Source organism: Camelus bactrianus, chromosome 3, assembly GCF_048773025.1.
Source record: "Camelus bactrianus isolate YW-2024 breed Bactrian camel chromosome 3, ASM4877302v1, whole genome shotgun sequence".
NCBI classification, from domain to species: domain Eukaryota; kingdom Metazoa; phylum Chordata; class Mammalia; order Artiodactyla; family Camelidae; genus Camelus; species Camelus bactrianus.
The window spans coordinates 139,869,167-139,893,071 of NC_133541.1; the positions used below are offsets into that span (position 1 = coordinate 139,869,167).

A 23,905-nucleotide genomic window follows, 5' to 3' on the forward strand; every position below is an offset into this window, starting at 1 on the left:
ATGGGACGCTAATGGAGAGAATCACTTTTACCTTAAGTACCTGTCGTCTGATGCAGCCCCTTCACCAACACTGTAAAAATGCAGCAACAATTGAGGATGACAGTTACTGGTTAGATTCCAGGTGGAATGTTGGTTTGTTCTATGAGGCTTGTTATGAGCTGGTGGATCCAAGGTAACTTGGCAGAGCTCGGTAGGTGGATCAGTGTCATGGTGGGGTTGCCACACTCTGTGGAGCTTGGCTTAAGTCTATTGTTTAGGAAGCATTGTAAGTTCGAGATACTGTTGCTGCCCAGTGGCCTGAGATCATGGGTCAGTTTCTAGAAATTGAAAAGTCAGACAGTGGAAGATCTGCCTGTCATCAGCTTACTGGTGAGGCTCCGAGGTACTTTTAGACATGCCCAGTCCTGTAGAAGTCGACTTTATGGGAGACATGAAGAGAAGCTGGCAGAAAATTTGGCTGCACGGATTGAAGAGAGATGCGAACACATTGATGATGGTTGTTCTCCTACAATGGAGAATACTGGCATGGAGACTTCTGCAGAGAATCCCAGGCAAGAAAGACAATCACGAGATATATTGAGCCTCGCTGATAATGGCAGAAACCTGTGGAACACTTACGTGCACTTGAGGAAGGTACTCAATTCTCTGCTCCAAGAACGGGTCCAAGATTCCTGACGTCTAAAAGAGAAGAGAAGGCAGAGATGGTAAAATCGCTCATGTTGGTGGAATAAGTCGTGAGAATCCACATGTCCCAAGGGGAATTTACAAACCATTCAGACCACAATGCACCAAGCCCAGGTAAGCCTTTTCCCAGGGTTGGGCCTAGCTATGAAGCACTTTCTCTTCCCTCCCCTCCACTCAGGCATCCATTTCAAAGGATCACCACATGAGCTGCAATGAAGCCAGTAGGAGAAGAGCAAGCCCCTCCCAGAATCAGAGTTCCTCTACATTCACACTCTGTGCACAACAGTGAACTCCTCAAAGGTCAAATACTCTCGACTAAAATAGGTAGGAATTGAATAATTAGCTCACAGGAAGGAATGATGACCTTCCCCTACATTCAGCAAATGCTTGGGTTATGTCTTCTTTGGGGTGATGGAGTGTGGTAAGTGAGGGGAATCTTTGACTGAACTTGAAATGTATTAGGCCTCAGATTTTCAAGACCGTATAGGTAAATATTATAAGTCATTTAGTGAACTGAACTGTAAAATTCGCCATAGACATTAAAGGACAGACGTTATGTGAACGGTTTTTTCCCATCAGTCAAGCACTATATCATGGGGGTGCAGACTTGGTTTTGATAATTGCTTTACCCAACATGATCGGACAATTAAGCATTCTCACCACTGATAGAAGAACACCTAGTTCCCAATAGCCTAGCAAAGCTGCAACAGTTTTCTCATAGCTATAATGCCTCTAGGTTCTTTTGGAACCAAGCATGCATGTATATATTTTGTTTGGTTTGTCTTGTGTTTTACTAGAGAGGAATGTTACCCCTTGAAATGCCAACTTTGGGCAGTATGTGTCATTGGGAGGAAAGGGCACCACATGCAACAGGGAAACCCAGGTTTGGGGTTATTTCATTTTTTCAATAGTTATTTCATGTTTCCTCCTAGTGTTGGAGGCATCAACAGTAAAGAGTTGACATGTCCCCTTAATCATTTTGGACTGCTATTTTACATTCTATCTGTATATTTTTTCCTTAGGGATGACAAAATGTTACAAGAATTTCACAAGTCTGGCTTCAAGGTAGATTTTGTATGTTTCAAAAACTAACTTCATTTTCACATAAATCCCAAAATATGTAAATCAATTCTATTAACCTTTGAAAGACTGCCACTGAGTTATCAACACAATGTCAAAATTGGAGTCTTCGGACATACCCTCCCACCATGTCTGCATAGAAAAAAGAGCTAAACAAGGATCACATTTCTGTGAGTTATCTCTGGAAAATTTTGATTTATCGATGCCCAGTTGGCAGGGTACCAGTGCAAACTACGCTCGTTCGCTCCCATGTACACAGCAAGGTAAACATCCACTCACAAAGCCCTTGGCTCAGGACACAAGCCAAAGCTTGGTCTCTTACTTCCAAAGACAGATTGAGGCCTCAGAAAACCTGGAAGGAGGAGAAGGCAAAGTAGAGAATGGAAATCAGTGCAGGACCTGACCTCTGGTAATGGAGCAGCAAAGGTGAAATTCTGTTTTCCTTGGATGCACACTCTCAAGTGGACAGGATACATGGGATTGAAAGTGATGTGCTGAGTGTTAGAAGAGTGCACAGCAGATGCTTAGCTGACAGAACTCAAATAAATCAGCACAAAATGTTCCCAGAATTGATTCTGAGACCAAGACCTGAGCTGCCAAATTTGAGCTGGCAGAGGCTGCAGAATATGAGGGATAGGGCTATGGATGATGGCACACGCTGAGTCTCAGGGATCTGGAGTGCACTGTGGATTTTGTTGGGTCCTATCAAGAGAGCAAACTGACCTGTGACACCAATGAGAATGCAACCAGACTGGCGCACGAGGTTTAGTTTATCAAAATGTCCCATGGCCACATCCACTGCAGCTGCAGGACCAGGGACCAATTTGGCATATTGCCAATAGAGCACGTGTGGGGCTCAATCAGAAATATCATGCATCTGGTCTGAGTGATCCAGGGGGTCTGGGGTTTGAAATAAGTATCAAAAGCTTTAAGATCTGCTACATTGATAGACTGCACTGGGATTATGGTTTGGTTTGAGGCAGAGGAGGTGAAACAGCCCTGACGTTGCCTTCATGGTCCCTTGCCACAAGGATGAGAGAACAAAGAAGACTGATCAAAGCCTACAGCATGAGAAGATGAAGCATTTCCTTCCTCATTATCTCCCAAATGCAGATGCTACATTTTAGAAGTCACTGACATGATACGGCACTGAGGACACATAGGTGGGGCTGTGGGATCATTACAGCAGACCCTGATGCATGACATCCTTAGATATCTTTCCAATGTGTTTCTGTAGACAGAGAAGCTCTGGGAAGAACTAGTAATATTGGGACATTCCCATGGCAATATAAAGCATAAGCACACTGTCGTTATGCTGTTTTGGAAACACTCCAAAATGACATAGAGCAGCCTGCAAAGCTGAAAACCTTTAGAAGCCTCGTTTCCACAAGAGGAAGTGACCCGTACACTTTCAGAACTTTGATTTAAGCATAATAAAACTGAGGTTATACTGATGGAAAAAAATAAGTGGTGTTCAAAACATCAAAGGCAACACCAGCAATTAGAGATATACCAGACAACACACACAGCAAAAGGACATGGCATCAAAGTCTATAAAAAATTGTTCTCACAGAATTATCATGGTTTTGTACATAGAAGTGTCTAAACATTTCACTTAATAAAGCCCAATAAGTCTACATTTGATACCTGAGAGTACCTGTCCAATAGAGATAAAGAAGTAGAGTAAAAGAAACAGGAAGTACAATTTTCAGTTTCAAAGAGATTGAAGGCCCAAAAAATAAGCTTTCAGAGAACTAGACTGCAAAACGCCACCAGAGTAGGTGTTGGAAACTGAGGTGAGGAAAACACTGAAGAAAAACAGTGTCTCAGAATCACAAAAGGCAAAATACCAGAAAAGGGGAAGAGAAACTCTCAAAACTAGCCAAATAATATCAGAAAACTCAATTGATGATATAGAACCAGGGCTAAACTCAGTCCTAAACAGACTAGATACTGCATAGGGACTCCTGAATGACTGTGAAGACAGGGAAACTGAAATCCCTCAATCAGAGAATGACAAAGAGATGCAAGTGAAAACAAATGCAAACATTGATGGTGAATCCCGTGGTAAGCCAAACATGAAAGAGTAGGATTCATGAGAGTCCCAGATGTAAAAACAAGTGTTAAAAAAAAAAAGTCTCAAAACTTATTTGTAGAAAAATTAGACAGAACCTTGCTGAAAGCCAAGAAACATTCATCTATAAGATTCACGTTTTAAAAAGCATCCAAAGGAGGTGGAATCCCAATACACCTACAAGCAGCTGTATAATTCAAATCAACAAAGTTCATGATCAACCCACTGATTTAAAATGCACCTAGAGGAAAGCAACTTAATCACAACAGAAATTCCAGATGGGTTTTAGCTGATATCTGGACAGAAATATTGCAGGACAGGAAGGAGTGCCAGGACTTAGACCAAATCCTGAATGAGTAAAAACTGCAATCTAGGGTAGCCTATGCCACAAGACTACCATTTCTAATAACTGCAGAGCTAGAGAATTTCACAGACCAGCAAAACTTAAAAGACTACAGCAGTTCAAAACTTATATTAAAATAAGGAATGAGAATTCTAAACAGAAGAGAAAAGTAGCAAGATGAATTGGATATAAGAATATCATTATTGGAAATGCAATTAGAGCAATGAATTTCAAAGAATAAACAAGAAGAAGGCAAGGAGGACATCAAAATCCTAAAGATGGGAGAGAGAAGCAGGAAAACATAGGTGATTTTCAGCACTATACTAAGTTAATCAGCATATATGACTCTATTTGAAGCAAACGGAGACATGCATGGCCTAATGAGTTTGCAAAACAAAGAACAAGCAAACAAACAATCAAACAAGGAAACAAACATCAAAAGAGTACGGTTGGCAGACATCTATCCAAAGGAACCATGATAAATCAAATCAAAATACTCAAAGTAATGTCAAGGATCATTCAGTACGCATCGAACAAGTGTTGTGGCATGAATGTACTCAAAAGACTTGTATTCAGAAAACAGATGAGTGCATTAATATTTATAAATTTTTATTCATAATAGCACATTGTGACCTAACCCAAATCTATATTTTGATTAAAGTGGATTCCTAGTCCATGGTATAGATTTAGAAGTCTTTCAACATGATGAATGAATGGCATATACTACCCTACATACAGAAGAAATGGCATAAGCATAAAACAAAGGAAAATAGCTCTGCAGAACTGTACTAAGAGCAAAAGAGTCAGACAGTAAAGTGCACATTGGGATTGTTTCATTGCTAGGAATTTCAGCCCCCATGAAACAAATGGATACATGTTCTGAGAGTGTGGGAGTTTCAGCAGAAAAGCAACAGATGAATATGTATTCTGGGTGAATGGATATTACAAAAACATAAGATTCCTTTAGTGGGTATTTTTGTACTGTTAACAGTTAGAAAGTTTAAAGACGTGTGAAACCATAAACTACAAATGGACACACTTCCATCCATTTGTACTGTGTATAGGGATGACAACAAAAGGAAAGAAGGAAGAAAAAAGGACCATGGGATGCTACTGGAGAGATTCACATTTACCTTAGGAACCTCTCGTCTGATGCAGCCCCTCCCAAACACTGACAAGTTGCAGCAACCATTGGGGATGGCAGGTACCTGTTGGAATCCAGGTGGAATGTTGGTGTGTACCGTGCAGCTTGTTGTGGCTGGTGGGCCCAAGGTAACTGGGCAGAATTCTGTGGGTGGATCAGAGTGATGTAGGGGCTGCCGCCCTCTGTGGAGGTTGTCTTAGGTCTTTAGTTCGGGAAGCTGGGTAAGTTCAAGATACTGCTGCTGCCCAAAGGCCTGAGTTCACGGGTCAGTTTCCAGAAACTGAAAGGGCTGACAGTGGAACATCTGCCAGTCATCAGCATACTGGTTAGGTTCCAAGGAACTTTCAGACTTGCCCAGTCCTGTAGAATTCGACTTTATGGGAGACACCAAGAGAAGCATGCAGAAAAGCTGGCTGCACGGATTGAGGAGAGATGTGAACACATTGATGAGAGTTGTTCTGCTACAATGAAGGACACAGGCATGGATACTTCTGTAGAGAATACCAGGCTCAAAAGACATTCATGAGACATACTGAGCCTCGTTGATACTGGCAGAACTTATGGAGGATCAACATGCACTTGAGGAAGTTACTTAGTTCTCTGCTCCAGGAATGGATAAAAGATTCCTGACGTCTAAAGAGAAGAGATGGCAGAGATGATAAAATCGCTCATGTTGGTGGAATAATTTGTGAGAATCCCCATGTCCCAAGGGGCATTTACAAACCATTCAGGCCAAAATGCACCAAGCCCAGGTAAGAATTTTCCCAGGTATGGGCCTAGTTATCAAGCAGTTGCTCTACCCTCCCCTCCACTCAGTAATCCATTTTAAAGGATCAGCACCTGAGCTGAAATGAACCCGTATGAGAAGAGCAAGCCCCTCCTAGAATCAGAGTTCCTACAACTTCACACTCTGTGAACAACAGTGAAATTCTCAAAGGTCAACTACTCTCATCTAAAATAGCTAGGATTTGAATATTTAGCTAACTCAAAGAAATGATGACCTTCCCCTAGATTCAGCAAATGCTCTGGTTATGTCTTTTTGGGGTGAAGGGAGTGTGGTAAGTGAGGGGAATCTTTGACTGAACTTGAATAGGTATTATGCCTCAGGTTTTCCAGACAGTATAGGTAAATATTATGTCAGTTAGTGAACTGAACTGTAAAAGTCGCCAAGAACATTAAAGGACAAAATTTATGTGTACCGTCTTTTCCTTTCAGCCAAGCTCCGGGTGCACTATATCATGGGATGCAGACAATGTTATGTTAAATTGCATTACCCAACATAATCAGACGATTAATCTTTGTCATCACTGATAGAAGAACAACTGGTTCTCAATAGCCTGGCATAGCTACAGCAGGAATCTCATAGATATAATGCCTCTAGGTACTTTTGAAATGAAGCCCAATTGTACATATTTTGTTTGGTTTTTCTTGTGTTTTCCTCAAGAAGAATGATACCCCTTGAAATGAAAACATTGGCCAGTATGTGCCATTGGGAAGAAAGGGCACCACATGCACAAAGGAATCCCAGGTTGGGGGTTATTTCTTGGTTCAATAGTCATTTCATTATTTCTGTCAGTGTTGGAAGATTCAACATTAAAGGGATGACATGCCCCTTCAATATTTTGGACTGCTATTTTACATTCTATCTGTCTTTTTTCCTTAGAGCTGACAAAATGTAACAAAAATTGACAAGTCTGGTTTCTAGGCAGATTTAGTATGTTTTGAAAACTAACTTCATATTCATATAAATTCCAAACATGTAAATCAATTCTTCTAACCTTTTTAAAGACTGCAACTGAGTTATCAACACAATGTCAAAACTGGTGTATTTGGACAAACCCTCCCACCATGGCTGTATAGAAAATAGAGCTAAGTAAATATCATATTTCTGTGAATTATATCTGGAAAGTGTTGATTTATCACTGCCCAGTTGGCAGAGAACAAGTGTAACATGTGCTCACTCGCTCCTATGTACACAGCAATGTAAACATCCACTCAACAAACCCTTGGCAAAGGACACTTGCAGAAGAGTGGTCTGTTAATTCCAAAGACAGGATGAGGCCTCAGAAACCTGGAAGGAGGAGAAGGCAGTGTAGAGAATGGAAACCACTACAGGATCTGACCTCCGGTAAAGGAGCAGCAAAGGTGAAACTCTGCTTTACTTGGATGCACACTCTCTAGCAGACAGCACACATGGGATTGAGGGTGATGCGTGGAGTGTTAGAAGAGTGCACAGCAGATGCTTGGCTGACAGGACTCAAAGAAATCAGCACAAAATATCCCACAATTGATTCTGAGACCAAGACCCGAGCTGCCAAATTTGAGCTAGCAGAGGCAGCAGAAAATGAGGGATAAGGCTACGGATGATGTCACACACTGAGTCTCAGGGATCTGGATTGCGTTGTGGGTTGTGGTGGGTCCTATCAAGAGAGCAAACTGACCTGTGACCCCAGTGAGAAAGCAACCACACTAGCGTGCGAGTTTGAGTTTATCGATATGTCCCATGGCAACATCCACTGCATCTGCAGGACGAGGGACCAATTTGGAATTTGCCAAGAGAGCACATGTGGGGCTCAATCAGAGATACTGTGCATCAGGCCAGAGGGATCCAGGGGGCCTCGGGTTTGAAATCAGAATTAAAAGCATTAGGATCTGCTACATTCATAACCTGGAGTGGGATTACGGTTTGGTTTGAGGCAGAGGATGCAGAACAGCTCAGTTCTTCCCTTCGTGCACACATGACACAAAGATGAGAGAACAAGGAAGAGTGGTCAAAGTCCACAGGGTGAGAAGATGAAGAATTTCATTGAGCATTTTCCCAAATGCAGATGCTACATTTTCGATGGCACTGAAATGTTACTGCACCGAGAACACATACGTCAGTCTGTGGGATCATTTCAGCAGGCCATGTTGTATGACATCCATAGATATGTTTCCACTGTTGTTTCTGTAGACAGAGAAGATCTGGGAAGAACTGGTAATATTGGGACATTCCCATGGCAATAGAAAGCACAAGCTCACTGTCAGTTTCCTGTTTTGGAAACACTCCAAAATGACATACAGCAAAATGCAGAGCTGAAAATCTTTAGAAGCTTCATTTCCACAAGAGGAAGTATCCTGTGCACTACCAGAATTCTGAGATAAGCGTAATAAAACTGAGGATATAATAATCGAAATATTATAGTGTGTTCATCACAACAAAGGAAACACCAGCAATTAGAGATATACCAGACAACACACACAGGAACAGGACTTGGCATCAATGTCTAGGAAAAATTGTCCTCACAGAAATATCATGGAATTGTGTACACACAAGAGTCTATAATATTCACTTAACAAAGCCCTATAAGTCTAAAATAGATACCTGATAGTACTTGAAAAGTAGAGATAAAGAAGCATAGGAAAAGAAACAGGAAGTACCATTTTCAGTTCCAAAGTGATTGAAGGCCCAAAAAATAAGCTTCCAAACAACTAGAATGCAAAATGCAACCAGAGCAAGTATTCAAAACGGAGGTGAGGAAAACACTGAGTAACAACAGTGTCTCAGAATCACATAAGACAGAATGCCAGAAAAGGTGAAGAGAAACTCTAAAGACAAGACAAATACTATCAGTAAACTCAATGGATGTGATAATAACAGGGCTAAAGTCAGTCCTAAGCAGACTAGATAATGCAGAGGGACTCTTGAATTATTGTGTAAACAGGGGAACTGAAATCCCCCGATCAGAGGAAGACATAGAAAAGCAAGTGTAAACCAATGCAAACATTGCTGTTGAATCCCGGGGTAAGAAAAAGCATGAAAGTTTATGGTTCAAAAGAGTCCCAGATGGGAATGCAAGAGATAAAAAAAAAAAAGTCTGAAAAATTATTTTTAGAAAAATCAGAGTGAAACTTTCTGAAATCCAAGAAAGAATCATCTATACGATTTCAGGAGTACACAGGGTCCAAAGAGGTGGAATCCCAATAGACCTACAAGCAGCTGTAGAATTCAAATAAACAAAGTTCATGATCATCCCAGGGATCTAAAATGCACCTCGAGGAAAACAACTTAGTCACAACAGAACCTCCAGAGGGGTTTCAGCTCATATCTCTGCAGAAATATTGCAGGACAGGGAGGAGTGTCAGGACATAGACCATACCCTGAATGAGAAAAAGCTGCAATCTAGGGTAGCCAATGCCAAATGACCGCCATTTCTAAGAATGGAAGAGCTGGGGAATTTCACTGACCGGCAAATCTTAAAAGAATTCAGCAGTTTGAAACTGATCCTAAAACACAAGTTGAGAATCCTTCCCTGAAGAGAAAAGTAGCAAGATGAAATGGAAATAAGAAAACCATTATTGGAAATGCAAGAAGAGCATGAGTTGCAAAGAAGAAACAAGAAGAAGGCAAGGAGGACTTCAAAATCCTAAAGATGGGAGTGGGTAGCAGGAAATCATAGGTGATTTTAAGCACTATCTTAAGTGAATCAGCTTATATGACTGTCTGAAGCAAAAGGAGAGATGCATGGCCTAATGTGTTTGCAAAACAAACAAACAATCAAACAAACAAACAAACACCAAAAGGTTAAACTTGGATGACATATAAAAAAGAAACATGTTTATTCAATACAAAATACTCAAAGTAATGTCAAGGATCATTCAGCACGCATCAACCCAGTATGGAGGCTAGCATGTACTCAACACACTTGTATTCAGAAAACAGATGCGTGCATTAATATTCATAAATATTGATTCATAAGTGCATATCGTGACCCAAACCAAATGACGGTTTTGAAAAATATTCGGTCATACAACGTGATATAGACTTACAAGTCTTCCAACAGGATGTACGAATGCCATATTCTACCAGATGTAGTGAAGAAACGGCATAAGACTATAGCAAAGACAAGCAGCTCTGCAAAACTATACTAAGAGCAAAAGAGACAGACAGGAATCAGCACATAGGGATTGGATTCACTTCTAGGAATTTCACCCCCATGAAACAAATGGATCCTTATTCTGAGAGTGTGGGTGTTTCAGCAGAAAGCAACAGACGGATATGTATTCTGGGTGAATGGATATTACACAAACATGAGTTTCCTTTAGTGGCTCTCTGTGTACTGCGAAGTGTTAGAAAATTTCAAGACGTGAGAAACCATAAACTAAAAATGGACACACTTCCATCCGTTTCTACAGTGTATTCAGATCTGGAACAAAGGAAAGAGGGAAGATAAAAGGACCATGGGACGCTAGTGGATTGAATCACATTTAACTAAGGAACCTCTAGTATAATGCAGCTCCTACCCCAACGTTGAGAAAATGCAGCAAACATTGGGGATGGCTGTTACCGGATGGAATTCCAGAAGGAATGTTGGTGTGTACCGCGAGGCTTGTTGTGGCTGGTGCATCCAAGGTAACTGGGCAGAATTCTGAGGGTGGATCAGTGTGATGGAAGGGCTGTCGCCCTCTGTGGAAATTGGCTTTTGTCTTTTGCTGAGGAATCTGTGTAAGTTCGAGTTACTGCTGCTACCCAATGACCTGAGTTCATGGGTAAGTTTCCAAAATCTGAAAGGGCAGACACTGGAATATCTGCCTGTCATCAGCTTACTGGTGAAGCTCCGAGGTACATTCAGATTTGCCCAGTCCTGTTGAAGTCGACTTTATGGGAGACAAGAAGAGAACCTGGCATAAAAGCTGGCTGCACAGTTTGAGCAGAGATGCGAACATATGGATGAGAGTTGTTCTGCTACAATGGAGAATACTGGCATGGAGACATCTCTAGAGAATAGCAGGCTCGAAAGTCTTTCATGAGGCCTACTGGACATCGGTGATGCTGGTAGAAATATACGGAGTTTCAATGTGCACTAGAGAAAGTTACTCAATTCCCTGCTCCAAGAACAGGTCCAAGATTCCTGACGTCTAAAAGAGAAGAGATGGCAGAGATGAAAAAAGCGCTCGTGTTCTCGGAAGAGGTCGTTAGAATCCACACGTCCAATTGGGCATTTACAAACAATTCAGACCAAAGTGCACCAAGACCAGGTAAGGCTTTTCCCATTATCGCCCTAGCTATCAAGACCCTGCTCTACCCTCCACTCCACTCATGCATCCATTTTAAAGATCAGCACCTGAAGTGAAATGAAGCCAGTAGGAGAAGAGAAATCCCCTCCAAGAATAAGAGTTTCCCCAACTTCACACTCTGTGAACAACTGTGAACTCCTTAAAGGTCAAAATCTCTCGACTATAATAGATAGGAATTGAATACTCAGCTCACACAAAGAAATGATGACCTTCCCCTGGATTCAGCAAATGCTGGGATTATGTCTTCTTTGGGGTGAAGGGAGTGTGGTAAGTGAGGGGAATCTTTGACTGAACTTGAATATGTATTAGGCCTCAGTTTTTCAAGATAGTATTGTCAAATATTATAAGTCAGATAGTGAACTTAACTCTAAAAGTCATGAAAGACATTAAAGATACTGGTTATGTGGAGCGACTTTCCCTTCAGTCAAGCCTCGGGTGCACGGTATCATGGGGGTGCACACTTGGTTGTGTGAAATTGCTTTACCCAATATGTTAGGATGATTAAGCATTCTCATCAATGATAGGAGAACACCTAGTTCACAATTGCCTAGCATCGCTGCATCAGGTTTCTCATAGAAAAATTCCTCTACGTGCTTTTGGAATCAAGCATAAATGTATATATTTTGTTTGGTTTTTCTTGTATGTTCCTAAAGAGAAATGTTACACCTTGAAATGCCAACATTGGCCAGTATGTGTCATTGTGAGTATAGGGAACAACATGCACAATGGAAACCCAGGTTCTCGGTTATTTCATGGTTCCAATAGGTGTTTCATGGTTCATGTTGGTGTTGGAGGATTCAACAGTAAAGAGTTGACATATTCCCTTCAAAATATTGGACAGCGATTTTACTTTCTAACTGTATGTATTTTTCTTAGAGGTGACATAATGTTACAAAATTGGCAAGGCTGGCATTTCGGTGGATTTAGTATGTTTCAAAAACTAAATTCATTTTCGTATAAATACCAAAAAATGTAAATCAATTCTGTTAACCTTCTTAAAAACTGCAACTGAGTTATCAACACAATGTCAAAACTGGAGTCTACGGCAAACCCTCCCACCATGGCTGTATAGAAAATAAATCAAAACAATCTTCATATTTCTGTGAATTATATCTGGAAAGTGTTGATTTATCAATGCTCAGTTGGCAGAGAACCAGTGTAACCTGTGCTCCCTCCCTCCCATGTACATAGCAATGTATACATCCACTCACCCAGCCCTTGGCACAGGAAACATGCCGAAGAGTGGTCTGTTATTCCAAAGACAGGACGAGGCCTCAGAATATCTGGAAGTAGAAGAAGACAAAGTAGAGAATGGAAACCAGTGCAGGATCTGACCTCTGGTAATGGAGCATCAAAGGTGAAACTCGGTCTAACTTGGATGCACACTCTCAAGCGGGGAGCACACATGGGATTGAAGTTGATGTGCTGAGTGTTAGAAGAGTGCACAGCAGATGCTTGGCTGACAGAACTAAAAGAAACCACAGAAAATATCCCAACAATTTAATCTGAGACTAAGATCCAAGCTGCCAAATTTGAGCTAGCAGAGGCAGCGGAAAAAGAGGGATAGGGCTACGGATGATGGCACACGCAGATCTCAGGGATCTAGAGTGCGTTGTAAGATATGTTGAGTCTTATAAAGAGAGCAAACAGAACTGTGACCTCAGTGAGAAAGCAACCACACTGGCGTGTGTGGTTGAGTTTATCGATATGTCCTATGGCCACATCCACTGCATCTGCAGTACCAGGGACCAGTTTGGCATTTTGCCAGCAGAGCACATGTGGGGCTAAATCAGAGATATCATGCACCTTGTCTGAGCGTTCCAGGGTGCATCAGGTTTGAAATCAGTATTAAAAGTTTTGGATATGCTACATTCGTAACCTGGACTGGAATTATGGTCTGCTTTGAGGCAGAGGATGCAGAACAGCTCTGTGGTTGCCTTTGTGAACACATGACACAAGGATGAGAGAACAAGGAAGAGTGGTCAAAGTCCACAGCTTGAGAAGTTGAAGCATTTCCTTCAGCATTATCTCCCAAATGCAGACGCTGCATTTTGGATGGCATTGACATGGTAATGCACCGAGGACACATAGGTCGGTCTGCGGGATCATTCCAGCAGGCCCTGAAGTATGACATCCATACATATGTTTCCACTGGTGTTTCTGTAGACAGAGAAGCTCTGAGAAGAACTGGTAACATTGGGATATTCCCATGGCAAAAGAAAGTACAAGCGCACTGTCTGTTGGCTGTGTTGGAAACAGTCCAAAATGACATACAGAAAAATGCAGAGCTGAAAACCTTTAGAAGCTTCATTTCCAATAGGAGAAGGGCCCTGTGCACTTTCAGAATTGTGAGATTAGCATAATAAAAGTGAGGTTATACTAATTCAAATAGTATGGTGGTTTCATCACAACAAATGCAACACCAGCAATTAGAGATATAACAGACAATACACGCAGGAACAGGACATGGCATCAATGTCTAGGGAAAGTTGTCCTCACAGAAATATCATGGAATTGCATACACCAAAGAGTCTAAAGTTTTCACTTAACCAAGCCTTATAAATCTATATTAGATACCTGATAGTACTTGACCCTCAGAGGAAAAGAAGTATAGTAAAAGAAACAGGAAGTACCATTTAAGTTCCAAAGAGATTGAAGGCCCACACAATAAGCTTTTAGCAACTAGACGGAAAAATGCTACCAGAGCAAGCATTGAAATCGGAGGTGAGGAAACCACTGTAGAACAAAAGTGTCTCAGAATCACAAAAGGCAGAATACCAGAAAAGGGGAAGAGAAACTATAAAGAAGAACAAATAATATCAGGAAACTCAATGGATGAGATAATAACTGGGCTAAAGTCAGTCCTAAGCAGACTAGATAATGCAGAGGGACTCGTGAATGACCGTGAAGACAGGTGAACACAAATCCCTCGATCAGAAGAAGACATAGAAAAGCAAGTGCAAACCAACGTAAACATCGCTGTTGAATCTTGGGGTAAGACAAAGCATGAAAGAATAGGATTCATAAGAGTCCCAAATGGAAAAGCAAGAGATAAAATAAAAAATTCTGAAAAGCTATTTGAAGAAAAATCACAAAGAAACATGCTGAAAGCTAAGAAAGTATCATCTATACGAATTCAGGCAGTACACAGTGTCCAAAGTAGGTGGAATCCCAATAGACCTACTTGCAGCTGTATAATTCAAATCAACAAAGATCATGATCATCCCAGTGATTTAAAATGCATGTAGAGGAAAACAATTTAGTCACAACAGAACCTGCAGAGGGGTTTCAGCTCATATCTCGGCAGAAATACTGCAGAACAGGGAGGAGTGCAAGGACATAGGCCATATCCTGAATGAGAAAAAGCTGTGATCATGGGTAGCCTATGCCACATGACTGCCATTTATAATAACGGCAGAGCTAGGGATATTCACAGACCAGCAAAGCCTAAAAGAATTCAGCAGTTCGAAACTTATCCTAAAAGAAAGATTGAGAATTCTACCCTGAATAGGAAAGTAGCAAGATGAAACAGAAATAAGAAAAACCATTATTGGAAATGCAAGAAGAGCGTGAGTTGCAAACAAGAAACAAGAAGCAGGCAAGGAGGGCATCCAAGCCATAAGATGGGAGAGGGTAGCAGGAAATCATAGGTGATTCTAAGCACTATCTTAAGTGATTCACTTATATGACTCTCTGATTGAAGCAAACGGAGTGATGCATGTCCTAATGTGTTTGCACAACCAACAACAAGCAAACAAACAAACAATCAAACAAACAAACAGACACCAAAAGGGTACGGTTGGCTGACATATACCAAAGAAACCATGAGTATTCAAAACAAAATACTCAAATTGATGTCAAGGATAATTCAGCACGCATCAACCCAGTATCGCGGCTTAAATGTACTCAACACACTTGTATTCAGAACACAGACGCGTGCATTAATATTCATAAATATTGATTCAAAAGAGCATATCGTGACCTAACCCAAATGCCGATTTTGAATAAGATTTGGTCATAGTCCGTGATAAAGACTTACAATTCTTCCAACAGCAAGAATGAATGCCATATTCTACCCTACGTAGAGAAGAAATGGCATAAGCCTACAACAAAGAAAAGTAGCTCTGCAAAACTGTATTAAGAGCAAACGACACAGACACGAAAGTGCACGTTGGGATTGGTTTCATTTCTAGGAATTTCAGCCCCCATGAAACAAATGGATCCATTTTCTGAGAGCGTGGGTGTTTCAGCAGAAAGCAACAGACGGATATGTATTCTGGGAGAATGGATATTAAACAAACATGAGTTTCCTTTAGTGGGTCTCTGTGCACTATGAACTGTTAGAAAGTTTCAAGACGTGTGAAACCATAAACTAAAAATGGACACACTTCCCTCCGTTTGTACTGTATATACAGATCTGAACCAAAGGAAAGAGGGAAGAAAAAAGGACCATGGCACGCTAGTGGATAGAATCACATTTACCTTAGGAACCTCTCGTTTGATGCAGCCCCTCCTCCAACACTGACAAGATGCAGCAACCATTGGGGATGGCAGTTACCGGTTGGATTCCAGGTGGAATCTCGGTGTGTTCCACCAGGATTCTTGTGGCTGGTGGATCCAAGGTAACTGGGCAGAATTCTGTGGGTGGATCAGTGTGATGGAGGGGCTGCCGCCCTTTGTGGAGATTGGCTTAGGTCTTTTGTCCGGGAAGCTGTGTAAGTTCGAGATACTGCTGCTGCCCAAAGACCTAAGTTCACGGGTAAGTTTCCAGAAACTGAAAGGGCAGAGAGTGGAAGATCTGCCTGTCGTCAGCTTACTGGTGAGGCTCCGAGGTACTTTCCAACTTGCCCAGTCATGTTGAAGTCGACCTTATGGGAGACACGAAGAGAAGCTGGCAGAAAAGCTGGCTGCACGGATTGAGGAGAGATGCGAACATATTGATGAGAGTTGTTCCGCTACAATGGAGAATACCGGCATGGAGACATCTCTAGAGAATACCAGGCTCGAAAGACATTCATGAGACATATTGAGCTTCGCTGATACTGGCAGAAACATTCGGAGTGTCAACGTGCACTTGAGAAAGTTACTCAATTCTCTGCTCCAAGAACGGGTCCAAGATTCCTGACGTCTAAAAGAGAAGAGATGGCAGAGATGATAAAAGCGCTCATGTTCTTGGAAGAGGTCATGAGAATCCACAGGCCCCAGGGGGCATTTACATCCATTCAGACCAAAATGCACCAAGCCCAGGTAAGCCTTTTCCCAGGTTTGGGCCTTGCTTTCAAGCACTTGCTCTTCCCTCCCCTCCACTCAGGCATCCATTTTAAAGGATCAGAAACTGAGCTGCAATGAAGCCAGTAGGAGAAGAGCAAGCCCCTCCTAGAATCAGAGTTCCTCCGTCTTCACACTCTGTGAACAACAGTGAACTCCTTAAAGGTCAAATACTCTCGACTAAAATAGTTAGGAATTGAATACTTAGCTCACACAAAGAAATGATGACCTTCCCCTAGATTCAACAAATGCTGGCTTTATGTCTTGTCTGGGGTGAAGGGAGTGTGGTAAGTGAGAGGAATCTTTGACTGAACTTGAATATGTACTAGGCCTCAGTTTTTCAAGACAATATAGGTAAATATTATGTCAGAAAGCGACCTGAACTGTAAAAGTCGTGAAAGAATTTAAAGACACAGGTTTTGTGGACCGTCTTTCTCTTCAGTCAAGCACCGGGTGCACGATATATAGCGGGTGCAGACTTGGTTGTGTTAAATTGCTTTACTGAACATGATCAGATGATTAAGCGTTATCATCACTGATAGAAGAACACCTGCTTTTCAATAGCCTAGCATAGCTGCATCAGGGTTCTCATAACTAAAATGCCTGTATGTGCTTTTGGAATCAAGCCTAAATGTATATATTTTCTTTGGTTTTTCTTGTACTTTCCTAGAGAGGAATGTTACCCCTTGAAATGCCAACATTGGCCAGTATGTGTCATCGGGACTATAGGGCAACTCATGCACAAGGGAAACCCAGATTCTCAGTTATTTCATTGTTTCAATAGTTTCTTCATTGTTCCTGTTGGTGTTGGAGGCTTCAACAGTAAAGGGTTGACATGTCTCCTTCAACATTTTGGACTGTGATTTTAGTTTCTATCTGTCTATATTTTTCTTGGAGCTGACATAATGTTACAAAAATTGACAAGTCTGACTTCTAGGTAAATTTAGTATGTTTCAAACACTAACTTCACTTTCATATAAATCCCAAAACATGTAAATCAATTCTATTAACCTTCTTAAAAACTGCAACTGTGTTATCAACACAATGTCAAAATTGGAGTCTTCGGACAATCCCTCCAACCATGCCTTTATAGGAAACAGAGCTAAACAAACATCACATTTCTGTGAATTATATCTGGAAAGTGTTGATTTATCGATGCCCAGTTGGCAGAGAACCAGTGCAACTTGCGCTCACTCCCTCCCATGTACACAGCAATGTAAACTTCCACTCACCCAGCCCTTGGCACAGGACACATTCCGAAGAGTGGTGTGTTACTTCCAAAGACAGGATGCAGCCTCAGAAAACCTGGAAGCAGGAGAAGGCAAAGTAGAGAATGGAAATCTGTGCAGGATCTGACCTCTGCTGATGGAGCAGCAAAGGTGAAACTCTGTTTTATTTGGACGCACACTCTCAAGTGGACAGCGCACATGGGACTGTAGGTAATGCGCTGAGTGTTAGAAGAGTGCACAGCAGATGCTTGGCTGACATAACTCATAGAAATCAGCACAACATATCCCCACAATTGATTCTGAGACCAAGATCCGATCTGCCAAATTTGAGCTAGCAGAGGCAGCGGAAAATGAGGTATAGAGCTACAGATAATGGCACACGCTGAGTCTCAGGGATCTGGAGTGTGTTGTGAGTTGTGGTGGGTTCTATCAAGAGAGCAAACCGACCTGTTACCCCAGTAAGAAAGCAACCACATTGGCGTGTGAGGTTGAGTTTTTCGATATGTGCCATGGCCACATCCATTGCATCTTGCAGGCCCAGGATCAATTTGGCATTTTGCCAATAGAGCACGTGTGGGGCTCAATCAGAGATGTCGTGCATCTGGTCTGAGGGATTCAGTGTCCCTTGGGCTTGAAATCAGTATTAAAAGCTTTAGGATTTGCTACAGTCATAACCTGGACAGGGATTACGGATTGGTTTGAGGAAGAGAATTCGGTACAGCTTTGTGGTTGCATTCGTGCACCCATGACCCAAGGATGAGTGATCAAGGAAGAGTGGTCAAAGTCCACAACGTGAGAAGCTGAAGCATTTCCTTCAGCATTATCTCCCAAATGCAGATGCTACATTTTGGATGGCACTGAAATGGTACTGCTCAGAGGACACAAAGATCAGTCTGCGGGATCATTCCAGCAGGCCCTGATGTTTGACATCCATACATATGTTTCCACTGGTGTTTCTGTAGACAGAGAAGCTCTGGGAAAAACTGGTAACATTCGGACATTCCCATGGCAATAGAAAGCACAAGTGCACTCTCAGTTTGCTGTTTTGGAAAGACTCCAATATGACATAAAGCAGAATGCCGAGCTGAAAATCTTTAAGCTTCATTTCCAGAAGAGGAAGTGTACTCTGCACTTTCAGAATTGTGAGGTAAGTGCAATAAAACGAAGTTTTACTAATTGAAATAATATGGTGTGTTCATCACAACAAAGGCAACACCAGCAATTAGAGATATACCAGACAACACACACAGGAACAGGACATGGCATCAATGCCTTGGGAAAATTGTCCTCACAGAAATATCATGGAACTTTGTACACCCAATGGTCTAAAATTTTCACTTAACAAAGACCTATAAATCTATATTAGATACCTGATATTACTTGACCAGTAGAGTTAAAGAAGTATAGTAAAAAGGAACAGGAAGTACCATTTTCAGTTCCAAAGACTTTGAAGGCCCAAAAAATAAGCTTTCAACCCTCTAGACTGCAAAATGCTACCAGAGCTAGTATTGAAAACTGAGGTGAGGAAAACATGATGTACAAAAGTGTCTCAGAATCACAAAAGTCAATATACCAGGAAAGGGGAAGAGAAACTCTAAAAACGAGGCAAATAATATCAGAAAACTCAAGGATGAGATAATACCAGGGCTAAAGTCAGTCCAAAGCAGACTTGATAATGCAGACGGACTCGTGAAAGACTGTGAAGACAGGGGAACAGAAATCCCTCGATCAGAAGAAGACATACAAAAAGAAGTGCAAACCAATGCAAACACTGCTGTTGAAGCCTGGGGTAAGACAAAGCATGAAAGAGTATGATTCGTAAGAATCCCAGATGGAAAAGCAAGATTAACAAAAAAAGTCTGAAAAGATATTTGTAGAAAAATCAGACTGAATCTTGCTGAAAGACAAGAAAGAATCTTCTATACGAATTCAGGAACTACAAAGCGTCCAAAGGAGGTGGAATCCCAATACACCTACTTGCAGCTGTATAATTCAAATCAACAAAGATCATGATCATCCCAGTGATTTAAAATGCATGTACAGGAAAGCAATTTAGTCACAAAAGAACCTCCAGAGGGGTTTCAGCTCATATCTCGGCAGAAATATTGCAGAACAGGGAGGAGTGCCAGGACATAGGCCATATCCCGAATGAGAAAAAGCTGCAATCTATGGGTAGCCTATTCTACAAGACTGCTATTCCTATTAAAGGCCGAGCTAGATAATTTCACAGACCAGCAAATCCTAAAAGAATTCAGCAGTTAGGAACTTATCCTAAAAGAAAGATTGAGAATTCCACCCTGAATCGAAAAGTAGCACGTAGAAATGTAAATAAGAAAGACATTTTTGGAAATGCAAGAAGAGCAGTGAGTTGCAAAGAATAAACAAGAAGGCAATTAGGAAATCAAAATCCTGAAGATGGGAGTGGGGAGCAGGAAATCATAGGTGATTTTCAACACTATACTAAGTAAATCATCTTACATGACTCTCTGAAGCAAACGGAGAGATGCATGGCATAAGTTGTTTGCAAAACCAACAACAAGCAAACAAACAATCAAACAAATAAAGACTAAAAGTGTACGGTTGGCTGACATCTATCCAAAGGAAACATGATAATTCAAAATAAATTACTCAACGTCATGTCAAGGATCATTCAGCCTGCATTGACCCAGTATCGCAGCTTAAATGTACTCAACACGCTTGTATTCAGAACACAGATGCGTGCATTAATATTCATAAATATTGATTCAAAAGAGCATATCGTGACCTAGCCCAAATGCCGATTTTGAATAAGATGCAGTCATAGTCCGTGATATAGTATTACAGGTCTTCCAACAGGATCAATGAATGGCATATTCAAACCTACGTAGAAAATAAATTGCATACACTTATAACAAAGACAAGTAGCTCTGCAAAACTGTACTAAGAGCAAAAGAGACAGACAGAAAAGTTCACATTGGGATTGGTTTCACTTCTAGGAATTTCAGCCCCCATGAAACAAATGGATCCATTTTCTGAGAGTGTGTGTATTTCAGCAGAAAAGCAACAGACGGATATGTATTCTGGGTGAATGGATATTACACAAACAAAGATTCTTATAGTGGGTCTTTGTGTAATGTTAACTGTTAGAAAGTTTAAAGACGTGTGAAACCATAAACTAAAAATGGACACACTTCCCTCCGTTTGTACTGTGTATACAGATCTGTACAAAAGGATAAAGGGAAGAAAAAACGGATCATGGAACGCTAATGGAGAGAATCACATTTACCTTTGGAACCTCTCGTCTGATGCAGCCCCTCCTTCAACACTGACAAGATGCAGCAACCATTGGGGATGGCAGTTACCGGTTGGATTCCAGGTGGAATCTCGGTGTGTTCCACCAGGATTCTTGTGGCTGGTGGATCCAAGGTAACTGGGCAGAATTCTGTGGGTGGATCAGTGTGATGGAGGGGCTGCCGCCCTTTGTGGAGATTGGCTTAGGTCTTTTGTTCGGGAAGCTGTGTAAGTTCGAGATACTGCTGCTGCCCAAAGACCTAAGTTCACGGGTAAGTTTCCAGAAACTGAAAGGGCAGAGAGTGGAAGATCTGCCTGTCGTCAGCTTACTGGTGAGGCTCCGAGGTACTTTCAGACTTGCCCTGTCCTTTAGAATTTGACTTTATAGGAGACATGTAGGAAGCTGGCAGAATAGCTGGGTGCATGAATTGAGGTGAGATGCGAACACATTGATGAGAGTTGTTCTGCTACAATGGAGAATACTGGCATGGAGACTTCTGTTGAGAATACCAGGCTCGAAAGACATTCATGAGACATACTGTACCTCGCTGAAACTGGCAGAAACATATGGAGTGTCAACGTGCACTTGAGAAAGTTATTCAATTCTCTGCTCCAAGAACGGGTCCAAGATTCCTGACATCTAAAAGAGAAGAGATGGCAGAGATGATAAAAGCGCTCATGTTGTTGGAAGAGGTCGTGAGAATCCACACGTCCCAAGGGGCATTTATAAACCACTCAGACGACCAAGCACGAAGCACAGGTATGCCTTTTCCCAGGGTTGGCCCTTGGTACCAAGCACTTGCTCTTCCCTCCCCTCCCCTCATGTATCCATTTCAAAGAATCAGCACTTGAGTTGCAATGAAGCCAGTAGGAGCTGAGCAAGCCCCTCCTAGTATCAGAGTTCCTCCTCCTTCACATTCTGTGCACAACAGTGGACTCCTCCATTGTAAACTACTCTCGACTAAAATAGATTGGTATTGAATACTTCGCTCACACCTTGAAATGATGATATTCCCCTAGATTCATCAAATGCTGGGCTTATGTCAACTTTGGTGTGAAGGGAGTTTTGTAAGTGAGTGAATTTTTTGCCTGAATTTGGATATTTATTTATCCTCATTTTTTCAAAACAGTATTTGTAACTATTATAATTCTGTTATTGAAATGAAGTGTAATTGTTGGGATAGATATGTAATGACACTTTTTTTGTGGACCATCTTTTCCCTTTTGTCAAGTCCCAAGAGCAGGATATAATGTGATTGCTGTATTTTTGGGGTTAAATTGCTTTTCTCAACATAATTAGTCGATTAAACATTCTCATCTTTCATAGAAGAGCACATGATTCTCAATAGCCTAGCAAAGCTGCAGCAGAGTTCTCATATCTATAATATCTCTAAGTGCTATTGAAACCAAGCCTATGTAAAAATACATTGTTTGGGTTTCTTTGTGGTTTCCTAAATAATAATTTTTCCCCTTGAATCGCCAACATTGACCAGTATGTGTCATTATTAGGAAAGGGCACCACATGCACAATGGAAACCTAGGTTTGTGGTTGTTAATGGTTCTAAGAATTATTTCATTGTTTCTGTTACTGCTGGAGGCACCAAGAGAAAACTGTTGACCTGCCTCCTTCGTGACTCTTGGCTGCTAATTTATATTTTCTGTGCATTTTTCTAATTTGGATATTTCAAGCTGGTACCTAAATTTGGCAACTGTCTTATAGTTAGATTTAGTATGTTTCTAAAACTGTCTTTATTTTGATACATTTCCCATGTATGTAATTCAATTCTGTTTATTATTTGAAAGTCTGCAACTGAGGTATGAACACATTGTCAGACCTGGAGTTTTCGGACACATCCTCCCACAATTGATATACAGAAAAATAGCTAAACAAGAATCCAGTGTCTGTGAGTTATGACTAAATTGTGCTAATTTATCCATGCCAAACTGGAAGAGTACCAGTGCAAACTTCCCTCACTCTCACCCATGTATACAGCAAGATAAACATACTCTCTCCCAGCCCTTGGCTCAGGTACCCTGCTGATAAATGCCCAAACATCTCTTACTTCAAAAGTCAGAAAGAATTCTCACATAACCTGGAAAGAGTAGAAGGCAAATTAGAGAATGGAAATCAGTGCAGGACCTGACCTTTGGTGAGGGAGCAGTAAAGGGGAAACTGTGTTTTACTGGAATGCACACTCTAAAATGGACAGGTCATTTGAGATGGAAGACAATGTGCTGAGGGTTAAAAGAGTGCATAGTGGACGTTTGGCTGACATATCTGAAAGCAATAATCACAAAATTTCTCTGCAATTCATTCCCAGACCAATACTCCACCTGTTAATTTTGAGCTAGGAGTGCCTGTGGAATCTGTGTGTTAGGGCTGTGGCTGATGTCACAAATTTATTCCCAGGGATTTGGAGATTGTTTTGGTCTGTGGTTGGTACTATCTAGAGAAGAGATCTGCCTGGGTCCTCTCTTAATATTAAATCTGCTGGCATATGTGTTGTGGATTAGCTTAGTAACCCAGGGCTTTAGTCACAGTCTTTCCACATCCACGGTATAATTGCTCACTTTCTCCATAAAGGAGAAATGGGTCTCATTCAGAGCCATCTTCATCTAGTTTCTAGAATCCAGGGCAATTTATTGTTGAAATCAGATTCTATAGCCCAAGGATCTGCAACTTTCATAGGCAGGATTGAAATTTCTTATTGTCCAAAGCAGAGGTTTTTGAAATGCCCCATGCTTGCCTTTGAGTT

At 41.3% G+C, this 23,905-nt stretch overlaps 1 long non-coding RNA gene across 1 annotated transcript in view; it reads right to left on the reverse strand.

The window, feature by feature from the left end:
* The window catches only part of LOC141575454 (uncharacterized), a 37,890-nt gene extending 16,103 nt beyond the window's left edge, over nt 1-21,787 (reverse strand). The window contains exons 1-5 of the long non-coding RNA XR_012503048.1: nt 21,694-21,787; nt 17,883-17,955; nt 15,865-16,510; nt 12,594-12,665; nt 32-678 (exon numbers count right to left, since the gene is read on the reverse strand). This is a non-coding gene — a long non-coding RNA (uncharacterized LOC141575454). The remainder of the gene's footprint in view (nt 1-31; nt 679-12,593; nt 12,666-15,864; nt 16,511-17,882; nt 17,956-21,693) is intronic.
* Nucleotides 21,788-23,905: the final 2,118 nt, after the last annotated feature.